This window comes from Tamandua tetradactyla, chromosome 12 (assembly GCF_023851605.1).
Source record: "Tamandua tetradactyla isolate mTamTet1 chromosome 12, mTamTet1.pri, whole genome shotgun sequence".
Taxonomy (NCBI): domain Eukaryota; kingdom Metazoa; phylum Chordata; class Mammalia; order Pilosa; family Myrmecophagidae; genus Tamandua; species Tamandua tetradactyla.
In genome coordinates this window covers 40,413,950-40,427,623 of record NC_135338.1, presented here as the reverse complement: position 1 = coordinate 40,427,623, position 13,674 = coordinate 40,413,950, and the positions used below count along the sequence as shown (strand labels likewise).

The 13,674-nt window shown below is 36.2% G+C and overlaps 1 protein-coding gene across 9 annotated transcripts in view; it reads left to right on the top strand.

Annotated features, from left to right (window-relative positions):
• CEP128 (centrosomal protein 128) overlaps positions 1–13,674 on the top strand; it is a 667,241-nt gene that overhangs the window by 66,158 nt on the left and 587,409 nt on the right. The gene's annotated exons all lie outside the window — the stretch shown is intronic.

The following is a 13,674-nucleotide window of genomic DNA, read 5'->3' as shown; positions in this document are numbered from 1 at the left end:
TAATTTTTGCAGCAACCCTATGGAATAGTAATTGTTATTATCTTCACTGTATGGATGAAGTAATGGACATAGAGAGATGAAGTAACTCAGCTTGGTAGAGAGCACACAGGATAGAGTGGTGGAGTCAGAATTTGAATTTAGGCAGTAAGGTCCCAGAATCTCTGCTCTTTATCACTTTATACTATGTCTCGAGATCTTTTTTACTGTAGCTTATATGAATAAAGATTTTAAATTCTTGAATTGTGGGCTATATTATTGAGTTATATTACTGATTTTTTAAATGCTAAAGCTTAATATTTTTTCCCAAGATAGTTGATAAATCAGTAGAATGTTATCTATTCTAACATAGTGTGTTCTTAATTTGGAATGTCTATTATGCTTTTTTTACATATTTGAAAGAAGAATATAGTATTAGTATTGGGAACAGAAGTTCAGGAAATAGTTTTCCTTTATGAAGATACAGAGGAAATTGCAGGCGTGATTTAGTTGATGGTTTAAGTGGTCAGTTAGATGTGTGGTGGTGACCTGGAATGCTTCTGAACCATGGGTTGTGTCTATCTGGTACTCATCTGTGTAATCTAGAACATGTCTGAGGATGAGAAACTTGAATCTAAAATAGGAGTTAAGCTTTTTTGTGTGAAACTTGGTGACTTAATATTGTACTGAGTAAAATTCAAAGATCCAGTTCTATTTTTTTTGTTAGTTCAGACACTTTTATTTTCTGAGCAGTGAGACCGAAAATAGGGACAGTTGCATTATAACCTTCAGCTTGGCTGCTGCAAGAACAGGGATCTGTCCTTTTGGCTTGTTTTTAAGAACATTCGAAGAGTAGTGCATCAGGGTTCTCTCTGCAGAGAGGCACATCCCACCTTCTGGGGAGGAAGGTAGCTCTCTGCTCCTGGCAGTTCAGTTCTATTTTATCTATATTACAAACTCTTAATTCATATTTATAATAATACTGGGTAGAAAGTTACTAGGTTTAATTTTCTGTTTGGCTCAGAAATGTTGTTATACCCATTTAATTACATAAAAAATACAAAAAAGTACATTAAATAACAGTCATATATTAAAAAGCAAGCATTTTAGAAAGGATTAAATAAAGTTTAATTCAGAATATATTTACAGAATTCACCTAAAAGGTTCTTAGCACATATTATAAAAATAAACCATAAGACTCAGGTTCGATTCCCAGAGCCTGCCCATGCTAAAAAAAAAAAAAAGGAAAATCACAAGCTTATGTGGCCTATCCATTCATTCATCCACAAACAAGTAAAAGCTCAAAAAACAAGATTTCTCATAATTGCATGATTCCATAGAATAATATAAAATATGAATTAAAAAGACCAGATATCAAAGATACAGTGAGAAAATAGAATTAAATGAAATTGATATTCCTGACTTAAGGCAAGTTGAAAACCAAATCAACATTACAGAATGAATACATTAATTAGACAACAAGGACAGAACTGATAGCATTAAAACTGAATTACAGAAATAGAGAATAGGATTGATAAAAATCATACTGAATTCAGATTTATAAAAAACCTAAAATATTAAGGAATTGGAGAGAAAGTAATGTATGGAAGTCAAAGATATATCAACAAAAAGTGTAATGTATTTCAGGAATAGGGAATTCAGCAAATAGAAATGAAGGTATACTCAAGGATATGCTTAATTAAATGAAGAAAGACCTGAAACTGAAGTTTTCAAGTATATACAGTTTCCAGAGAATTTGATATGGAATACTTATTGCCATGACATAACTTACTTAAGCTATAAAACTTCAAATTTAAAAATATTAAATTTCATGAAGCTTATATTCAAGTGGAAGATGACATATTCTAAGATGTTAACAGTGATTAATTCTAGATGGTAGGAATATAAATGTTTGCTCTGTGTTTCATTATACTCTTCTATGTTTTTAAAACTAAACCAACAACATTTTCTTGGGGAGTGGCTACAGAAATGGTCTCTGATTGTGGCACCTTCACCACCTTTCATGGCTAGAACTTTCCCATTCTCCCCCACAAAAAAACCTACCTATACCAATTATATTTTAACTCATCTGTCAATAAGGTAGATAAAAGGAGCATCATTCACACAGTCACATTGTGAAAGCTATATCATTATACAATCATCTTCAAGTAACATGGCTGCTGGAACACAGCTCTACATTTTCAGGCAGTTCCCTCCAGCCTCTCCATTACACCTTAACTAAAAAGGTGACATATATTTAAAGCATAAGAATAACCTCCAGGATAACCTCTTGACTCTGTTTGGAATCTCTCAGCCATTGACACTTTATTTTATCTCATTTCTCTCTTCCCTCTTTTGGTCGAGAGGGTTTTCTCAATCCCTTAATGCTGAGTCCCAGCTCATTCTAGGATTTCTGTCCCACATTGCCAGGAAGGTCCACACCTCTGGGAGTCATGTCCCACGTAGAGACAGGGAGGGCAGTGAGTTTGCTCGTCATGTTGGCTGAGAGAGAGAGGCCACATCTGAGCAACAAAAGAGGTTCTCTTGGGGGTGACTCTTAGGCCTAATTTTAAGTAGGCTTAGCCTATCCTTTGTGGGGTTGAGTTTCATATGAACAAACTCCAAGATTGGGGGCTCAGTTATTGCTTTGGTTGTCCCCACTGCTTGTGAGAATATCAAGAATTCTCCATTTGGGTAGGTTGAATTTTCCCCCTTTCTCACCATTCCCTCAAGGGAACTTTGCAAGTACTTTTTTATTCACTGTTCAAATCACTCTGGGATGTATTGGGACATCTGACTCAGAACAAACCTACAAAATCTCATGCCCTACTCAAGGTTCTGTGTGCTATGGTATTCAATTAAGCTGTCCACATAAGTTATATTAGGAAATGCACTAGTCAAAATATAAATTTTGTACCAAATAAACATTTTTTGCTTTAATCTCACACGTAAGTTAAAGTTTTAAAATATTAATTACCATCTATTTTCAATACCCTACAGTATTGACATTCCTTTGTTCTTCCTCATGCAAAAACATTTTTAAATTTGTACATTTGGTCACTATCATTAAACACTCTAGGCATTCCTAGATTATACCATCTCAGTCTTTATCGTGTATCTTTCCTTCTAATTTCATTTGTGCCCCCAGGCCTCCTCCCCCTATCATTCTCATATTCTGCTTCGTTCAACATTCTAACATAATTGTATTACAGTTAGGTAATATAGCACTATCCATTTCTGAATTCTTACAATCAATCCTGTAGTACAGTTTGTATCCCTTCAGTTCCAATTACCCTATATCTACACTATTTCTGTCTCTTGATGTCACCTTCTGAAATTCTCCAAGTTCATTCACTAATGTCATTTCATGTCAGTGAGACCATACAGTATTTGTCCTTTTGTTTCTGTCTAATCTCACTCAGCATAATGTCCTTAAGGCCCATCCATGTTGTTAAATACTTTATAACTTTATTCTGTCTTACAGATGCATAATATTCCATTGTATGTATATAGCACAGCTTGTTTAGCCACTCTTCTCTTTTTTAAAAAATCTTTTTATTAATTAAAAAAATTAGCAACAAACAAAAATATTAACATATCATTCCATTCTACATATACAATCAGCAATTCTCAGTATCATCACATAGTTGCATATTCATGATTTCTTAGAACATTTGCATCGATTTAGAAAAAAATGAAAAGATAACAGAAATAGAAATAAAAACAGTAACAGCAAAAAAAGATTATACATACCATACCCCTTACCCCTCACTTTCATTTATCACTAGCATTTCAAACTAAATTTATTTTAACATTTGTTCCTCCTATTATTTATTTTTGTTACATATGTTCTACTCGTCTGTTGATATGGTAGATAAAAGGAGCATCAGACACAAGGTTTTCACAATCACACAGTCACATTGTGAAAGCTATATCATTGTTCAATCATCATCAAGAAACGTGGCTACTGGAACACAGCTCTACATTTTCAGGCAGTTCCCTCCAGCCTCTCCACTACATCTTGAACAACAAGGTGATATCTACTTAATGCGTAAGAATAACCTCCAGGATAACCCCTCGACTCTGTTTGGAATCTCTAAGCCATTGACACTTTGTCTCATTTCACTCTTCCCCCTTTTGGTTGAGAAGGTTCTCTCAATCCCTTGATGTTAATTCTCAGCTCACTCTAGGGTTTTTCTCAATCCCTTGATGCTAAGTCTCCGTTCATTCCAAGATCTCTGCCCACGTTGCCAGGAAGGTCCACACCCCTGGGAGTCATATCCCACGTAGAAAGGGGTGAGGTGATGAGACTGCTCGTTGTGTTTGCTAGAGAGAGGCCATATCTGAGCAACAAAAGAGGCTCTCTTGGGGGTGACTCTTAGGCCTAGATATTAAGTAGACTTGACCTATCCTTTGTGGGGTTAAGTTTTCATATGAACAAACCCCAAGACTGGGGACTCAACCTATAGCTTTGGTTGTCCAGACTGCTTGTGACAATATCAAGAATTCAACTTGGGGAAGTTGAATTTCTCCTTGTTCTCACCATACCCCAATGGGGGCTTTGCAAATACTTTTCCACTCACTGATTGAATCACTCTGGGATTCATCGGGGCATCACTCTGGACAAACCAACAAAATCTCATGTCCTACCTGAGATTCCAAGTACTTATGGCATTCAATCAAACTATCTACATAAGTCATATTAGAAAATGCACTAGTCAAAATATAAATTTTGTAACAAATAAACATTTTTTGCTTTAGTCTCACACATAAGGTGACATTTTAAAATATTGATTACCATCTATTTTCAGCACCCTACAATAATAACATTCCTTTGTTCTTCCTCATGCAAAAAATTTTTTAAAATTTGTACATTGTACATTTCTCTATTATTGTACACTTTAGGCATTTCTAGATTATATCATCTCAATCTTTAACAGCTATCTTTCTTTCTGATTTCATTTATGTCCCTAGCCCTCCTCGCTCTATCATTCTCACATGCAGATTCATTCAGTGTTTTAACATAATTATATTACAGTTAGGTAGTATTGTGCTGTCCATTTGTGAGTTTTTGTATCCAGTCCTTTTGCACAGTCTGTATCCCTTCAGTCCAATTACCCAATATCTTACACTGTTTCTATCTCCTGATGGTCTCTGTTATCAACGAAATATTCCAAGTTTATTCACTAATGTTGGTTCATATCAGTGAGAGCATACAGTATTTGTCCTTTAGTTTTTGGCTAGTCTCACTCAGCATAATGTTCTCAAGGTCCATCCATGTTGTTACATACTTCATAAGTTTATTCTGTCTTAAATCTGCATAGTATTCCATCGTATGTATATACCACAGTTTGTTTAGCCACTCATCTGTTGATGGACACTTTAGCTGTTTCCATCTCCTTGCAATTGTAGGTAATGCTGCTATAAACATTGGTGTGCAAATGTCCATTTGTGTCTTTGCCCTTAAGTCCTCTGAGTACATACCTAGCAATGGTATTGCTGGGTCATATGGCAATTCTATATTCAGCTTTTTGAGGAACTACCAAAATGTCTTCCACAGTGGTTGCACCATTTGACATTCCCACCAACAGTGGATAAGCGTGCCTCTTTCTTCACATCCTCTCCAGCACTTGTGATTTTCTGTTTTATTGATAATGGCCATTCTGGTGGGTGTGAGATGATACCTCATTGTGGTTTTGATTTGCATTTCTCTGATGGCCAGGGACGTTGAATATCTCTTCATGTGCGTTTTGGCCATTTGTATTTCCTCTTCTGAGAAGTGTCTGTTCAAGTTTTTCCTGTTTTGTAATTGGGTTGGCTGTCTTTTTGTTGTTGAGTTGAACAATCTCTTTATAAATTCTGGATACTAGACCTTTATCTGATATGTCGTTTCCAAATATTGTCTCCCATTGTGTAGGCTGTCTTTTTACTTTCTTGATGAAGTTCTTTGATGCACAAAAGTGTTTAATTTTTAGGAGTTCCCATTTCTTTCCAATTTTTTTCTTTCTTTCTTCAGTACTCTTGCTTTAGGTGTAGGGCTATAAAACCGCCTCCAATTGTAAGATTCATAAGATATTTCCCTACATTTTCCTCTAATTGTTTTATGGTCTTAGACCTGATGTTTAGATCTTTGATCCATTTTGAGTTAACTTTTGTATAGGGTGTGAGATACGGGTCCTCTTTCATTCTTTCGCATATGGATATCCAGTTCTCTCGGCACCATTTATTGAAGAGACTGTTCTGTCCCAGTTGAGTTGGCTTGACTGCCTTATCAAAGATCAAATGTCCATAGATGAGAGGGTCTATATCTGAGCACTCTATTCGATTCCATTGGTCAATATATCTATCTTTATGCCTGTACCATGCTGTTTTGACCACTGCGGCTTCATAATATGCCTTAAAGTCAGGAAGTGTGAGACCTCCAGCTTCGTTTTTTTCCTCAAGATACTTTTAGCAATTCGGGGCACCCTGCCCTTCCAGATAAATTTGCTTATTGGTTTTTCTATTTCTGAAAAGTAAGTTGTTGGGATTTTCATTGGTATTGCGTTAAATCTGTAAATCAATTTAGGTAGAATTGACATCTTAACTATATTTAGTCTTCCAGTCCATGAACACGGTATGCCCTTCCATCTATTTAGGTTTTCTGTGATTTCTTTTAACAGTTTCTTGTAGTTTTCTTTGCATAGGTTTTTTGTCTCTTTAGTTAAATTTATTCCTAAGTATTTTATTCTTTTAGTTGCAATTGTAAATGGAATTCATTTCTTGATTTCCCCCCTCAGGTTGTTCATTACTAGTGTATAGAAACACTACAGAATTTTGAATGTTGATCTTGTAACCTGCCACTCTGCTATACTCATTTATTAGCTCTAGTAGTTTTGCTGTGGATTTTTCAGGGTTTTTGACTTATAGTATCATATCATCTGCAAACAGTGATAGTTTTACTTCTTCCTTTCCAATTTTGATGCCTTGTATTTCTTTTTCTTGTCTAATTGCTCTGGCTAGAACTTCTAACACGATGTTGAATAACAGTGGTGATAGTGGACATCCTTATCTTGTTCCTGATCTTAGGGGGAAAGTTTTCAGTTTTTCCCCATTGAAGGCGATATTAGCTGTGGGTTTTTCATAGATTCTCTTTATCGTTTTAAGGAAGTTCCCTTGTATTCCTATCCTTTGAAGTGTTTTCAACAGGAAAGGATGTTGAATCTTGTCAAATGCCTTCTCTGCATCAATTGAGATGATCATGTTATTTTTCTGCTTTGATTTGTTGATATGGTGTATTACATTAATTGATTTTCTTATGTTGAACCATCCTTGCATACCTGGGATGAATCCTACTTGGTCATGATGTATAATTCTTTTAATGTGTTGCTGGATTCGATTTGCTAGAATTTTGTTGAGGATTTTTGCATCTATATTCAAGAGAGATTGGTTTGTAGTTTTCTTTTTTGTAATATCCTTGCCTAGATTTGGTATGAGGGTGATGTTGGCTTCATAGAATGAATTAGGTAGCTTTCCCTCCACTTCAATTTTTTTGAAGAGTTTGAGCAGGATTGGTACTAATTCTTTCTGGAATGTTTGGTAGAATTCACATGTGAAGCTCTGGTCCTGGACTTTTCTTTTTGGGATGCTTTTGAATGACTGATTCAATTTCTTTACTTGTGGTTTGTTTGTTGAGGTCATCTATTTCTTCTTGAGTCAAATTTGGTTGTTCATGCCTTTCTAGGAACTTGTCCATTTCATCTGCATTGTTGTATTCATTAGCATAAAGTTGTTCCTAGTATCCTGTTATTACCTCCTTTATTTCTGTGGGGTCAGTGGTTATGTCTCCTCTTCCATTTCTGATCTTATTTATTTGTGTCCTCTCTCTTCTTCTTTTTGTCAGTCTTGCTAAGGCCCCTCAATCTTATTGATTTTATCATAGAACCAGCTTCTGGTTTTATTGGTTTTCTCAATTGTTTTCATGTTCTCAATTTCATTTATTTCTGCTCTAATCTTTGTTATTTCTTTCCTTTTGCTTGCTTTGGGGTTAGTTTGCTGTTCTTTCTCCAGTTCTTCCAAATGGACAGTTAATTTCTGTATTTTTGTCCTTTCTTCTTTTCTGATATAGGCATTTAGGGCAATAAATTTCCCTCTTAGCACTGCCTTTGCTACATCCCTTAAGTTTTGATATGTTGTGTTTTCATTTTCATTTGCCTCGAGATATTTACTGATTTGTCTTGTAATTTCTTCCTTGATCCACTCGTTGTTTAAGAGTGTGTTGTTGAGCCTCCACGTATTTGTGAATTTTCTGGCACTCTGCCTGTTATTGAATTCCAACTTCATTCCTTTATGATTTGAGAAAGTATTGTGTATGATTTCAATCTTTTTAAATTCGATGAGACTTGCTTTGTGACCCAGCATATTGCCTATCTTTGAGAATGATACATGAACACTTGTGAAAAAGGTATATCCTGCTGTTTTGGGGTATAATGTCCTATAAATGTCTGTTAAGTCTAGTTTATTTATAGTAATATTCAGATTCTCTATTTCTTTATTGATCCTCTGTCTAGATGTTCTGTCCATTGATGAGAGTGGGGAATTGAAGTCTCCAACTATTATGGTATATGTGTCTATTTCCCTTTTCAGTGTTTGCAGTGTTTGCCTCATGTATTTTGGGGCATTCTGGTTCAGTGCATAAATATTTATGATTGTTATGTCTTAATGTTGAATTGTTCCTTTTATTAGTGCACAGTATCCTTTGTCTCTTTTAAGAGTTTTACATTTGAAATCTAATTTGTTGGATATTAGTATAGCTACTCCTGCTCTTTTCTGGTTGTTATTTGCATGGAATATCTTTTCCCAACCTTTCACTTTCAACCGATGTTTATCTTTGGATCTAAGATGTGTTTCCTGTAGACAGCATATAGAAGGATCCTGTTATTTAATCCATTCTGCCAGTCTATGTCTTTTGATTGGGGAGTTCAGTCCATTAACATTTAGTGTTATTACTATTTGGGTAGTACTTTCCTCTACCATTTTGCCTTTTGTATTTTATATATCATATCTAATTTTCCTTCTTTCTACACTCTTCTCCACGCCTCTCTCTTCCGTCTTTTCATATCTGTCTCTAGTACTCCCTTTAGTATTTCTTGCAGAGCTGGTCTCTTGGTCACAAATTCTCTCAGTGACTTTTTGTCTGAAAATGTTTTAATTTCTCCCTCATTTTTGAAGGACAGTTTTACTGGGTATAGAATTCTTGGTTGGCAGTTTTTCTCTTTTAGTAATTTAAATATATCATTCCACTGTCTTCTTGCCTCCATGTTTTCTGCTGAGAAATCTACACATAGTCTTATTGGGTTTCCCTTGTATGTGATGGATTGCTTTTCTCTTGCTGCTTTCAAGATCCTCTCTTTCTCTTTGACCTCTGACATTCTGAGTAGTAAGTGTCTTGGGGAACGTCTATTTGGATCTATTCTCTTTGCGGTGTGCTGCACTTCTTGGATCTGTAATTTTAGGTCTATCATAAGAGTTGGGAAATTTTCAGTGATAATTTCTTCCATTAGTTTTTTTCCTCCTTTTCCCTTCTCTTCTCCTTCTGCGACACCCACAACATGTATATTTGTGCGCTTCATATTATCATTCAGTTCCCTGAGTCCCTGCTCATATTTTTCCATTTTTTCCCCTATAGTTTCTGTTTCTTGTCATATTTCAGATGTTCCATCCTCCAGTTCACTAATCCTAACTTCTGTCTTGAAATCTACAATTGTAGGTTTCCATTGTTTTTTTCATGTCTTCTACTGTAGCTTTCATTCCCATAAGTTCTGTGATTTTTTTTTTTCAGACTTTCCATTTCTTCTTTTTGTTCATCCCATGTCTTCTTCATGTCCTCCCTCAATTCATTGATTTGGTTTTTGATGAGGTTTTCCATGTCTGTTCGTATATTCTGAATTAGTTGTTTGAGCTCTTGTATCTCATTTGAACTATTGGTTTGTACTTTGTCTGGGCCATATGTTCAATTTTCCTGGTGTGATTTGTTATTTTTTGCTGGCATCTAGACATTTAATTACCTTAATTAGTTTATTCTGGAGATTGCTTTCACTTCTCTCACCTAGGGTTTTCTTGCTAGATGAGTTTGTTGTCTATCTGTTCTTTGACCTTCAGTTCTGCTTTTTCTGGACCTCTAGCTTAGGTTTTGTTTAACAGAGGATAATTTTTCAGTTCTTGTTTCTTGCCCTGCTTGTATGGTGCCTTTTCCCTCCCCACCTTTAGGAGAGTCTCGTAGGTATTATAGACTCCAGCCGGGTTTTCCCAGATTAAACTGGCCTCCTATTAGGCAGAAGGAGTCACCTGCGTCAGTTTTCCCTGAGGGTGAGACCCAGCAGGTTAAAAGACTTTCCTGTGAAGTCTCTGGGCTCTGTTTTTCTTATCCTGCCTGGTATGTGATGCTTGTCTGCCTGCGGGTTGCACCAATAAAAGATGTTACGGGTCCTTTAACTTTTGAAGACTCTCCCTGCTGGGGGCGTGGTTCAGATGGAGGAGAGGTTGTAGGCTGCTTTTAATGGCTTCAAATTGCCAAGCCTGGGGTCTGAATTCCTTGAGGAAGGAATTCCACCTTAGTTGGACTTCACCCCTCTCCTGGGGAAGGCACAGGTGGGAGACAGCCCTGAATGTCGCCCGTTTCTGCCTATGCCTGGGGCAGTTGCAGGCTGAGCAGTCTTGCTGCTGAATCCAGAGGCTGCCAAGTCTCCATAGAAGCACAGCTACTAAAACCTTTGTTTCCTCCCCTTTCCTCTTTTTCCGTGACCCCAATGAGCGACCTCCACCTTGACCAGGTTTAGAGTCTCTTTCCTTTCCCTCTGGGAAGCCACCTGTGGGGGAGGCACACTGGGCACCGGGTGCTGCGGCTTGGGGAACTCAAGGTTCTGGGGAGGCTCACAGCCGGTCCAGGTGGTCTGGAGCTGTGTCTGGTTACTGACGTGGCTCTGGGAGCTGTTCTGTACTGTTTCTGATTATTTAATAGTTGTTCTAGCCACTCTTGTCTTGATGGACATTTGGGCTGTTTCCATTTCTTGGCAATTGTAAATAATGCTGCCGTAAACATTGGTGTACAAGTGTCCATTTGTGTCCTGCCCTCATGTCCTCTGAGCAGATACCTAGCAATGGTATTATTGGGTCATATGACCGTTCTATGCTTAACTTCCTGAGAAACTGCCTTCCACAGCCGTTGTACCATTTGAGATTTGCACCAACAGTGGATGAGTGTGTCTCTTTGTCCACATCCTCTCCATCACTTGTCGTTTACGGTTTTATTGATAATGGCCATTCTGGTTGGTCTGAGATGATATCTTATTTTGGTTTTGATTTGCATTTCCCTAATAGCCAGGGAATTTGGGCATCTTTTCATGTGCCTTTTGGCCATTTGTATTTTATTCTGAGAAGTGTTTGTTCATGTCTTTTGTCCATTTTATAATTTGGTTGTCTGTCTTTTTGTTGTTGTGTTGAACAATGTCTTTATATATTCTGGATACTAGACCTTTATCTTATATATTGTTTCCAAATATTGTCTCCCATTGTGTAGGCTATCTTTTTACTTTCTTGACGAAGTTCTTTGATGCAGAAAAGTGTTTAATTTTGAGGTGTTCCCATTTATTTTTCTTCACTGCTCGTGCTTTAGGTGTAAGGTCTAGGAAACCTCCTGCTATTATAAGATTTATAATATATTTCCCTACATTTATTTCTAAAAGTTTTATGGTCTTAGATCTAATGTTTAGGTCTGTGATCCATTTTGAGTTAATTTTTATATAGGGTGTGAGATATGGATCCTGTTTTTATTCTTTTGTATGTGGATATCCAGTTTGTTAGGCACCAATTATTGAAGATACTGTTCTGCAGGTGAGTTGGCTTCACTGCCCTTTCAAAGATCAATTGTCCATAAATGATAAAGTATATATCTGACTCTACATTCTATTCCATTGGTCAGCATATCTATCTTTATGTGAGTTCCATGCTGTTTTGACCACTGTAGCTTCATAATATGCCTTAAAGTCAGGTAACATGAGAACTCCAACTTCGTTTTTATTTCTCAGGATATTTTTAACTATTCAGGGCACCCTGCCTTTCCAGATAGATTTGGTTATTGGTTTCCCTGTTTCTGAAAAGTAAGTTTTTGGGATTTTAATTGGTATTTCATTGAATCTTTAAATCAATTTAAGTAGAATTGACATCATACCTATATTTAGTCTTCTAGTCCATGAACACAGTATGCCCTTCCATTTATTTAGGTTTTCTGTGATTTATTGTAACAATTTCTTGTAGTTTTCTTTATATAGGTCTTTTGTATGTTTAGTTAAGTTTATTCCTAAATATTTTATTGTTTTGGTTGCAATTGTGGAATTGCAACCAAATAATGGAATTTTTTCTTGATTTCCCTCTCATATTTTTCATTGCTAGTGTATAAAAACACTACAGATTTTTGAGTGTTGATCTTGTAACCTGCCACTTTGCTGTACTCATTTATTAGCTCTATTAGTTTTGCTATGAATTTTTCATGGTTTTCTACATATAATAGTATCATCATCTACAAGCAGTGAGTTTTACCTCTTTTTTCCAATTTTGATGCCTTGTATTTCTTTTTCTTGTCTAATTGCCCTGGGTAGAACTTCTAGCACAATGGGTTGAATAGTCATGGTGATAGTGGACATCCTTGTTTTGTTCCTGATCTTAGGGGGAAAGTTTTCAGTTTTTCCCCGTTGAGGATGATGTTAGCTGTGGGTTTTTCATATATTCCCTATATCATGTTGAGGAAGTTCCCTTCTATTCCTATCCTTTGAAGTGTTTTCAACAGGAAAGGATATTGAATTTTGTCAAAATCTTTTTCTGCATCAATCAAGATGATCATGTGGTTTTTCTGCTTTGATTTGTTGATATGGTGTATTACATTAATTGATTTTCTTATGTTGAACCATCCTTGCATACCTGCAATGAATCCTACTTGGTCATGGTGTATAATTCTTTTAATGTGCTTCTGTATTTGATTTGCACGAATTTTGTTGAAGATCTTAGCATCTGTATTCATTACAGAGATTGGTCTGTAGTTTTCTTTTTTTGTAATATCTTTGGCTTTGGTATGAGGGTGATGTTGGTTTCATAGAAGAAGTTAGGTCGCTTTCCCTCCTCTTCAATTTTTTTGAAGAGTTTGAGCAGGATTGGTGTTAATTCTTTCTTGAATGTTTGGTTGAATTCACATGTGAAGCCATCTGGTCCTGGAGTTTTCTTTATGGGAAGCTTCTAAATGACTGATTCAACTTCTTTATTTGTGATTGGTTTGTTGAGGTCGTCTGTTTCTTCTCAAGTCAGTGTTGGTTGTTCATACCTTTCTAGGAAGTTGTCCATTTCCTCTTCATTGTCGAATTTATTAGCATAAAGCTGTTCATAGTATCCTCTCATTATTTCCTTTATTGCTAGAGGGTCAGTGGTTATGTTTCCTCTTCCATTTCTGATTTTATTTATTTGGATCCTCTCCTTTTTGTCAAACTTGCTAAAGGTCCATCAATCTTATTGATTTTCTCATAGAACCAACTTCTAGGTTTGTTGATTTTTTTGATTGTTTTCATGTTCTCAGTTTCATTTATTTCTGCTCTCATCTTCATTATTTCTTTCCTTTTGCTTGCTGTGGTGTTAGTTTGCTGTTCTTTCTCTAGTTCTTCCAAGTGGGATAAC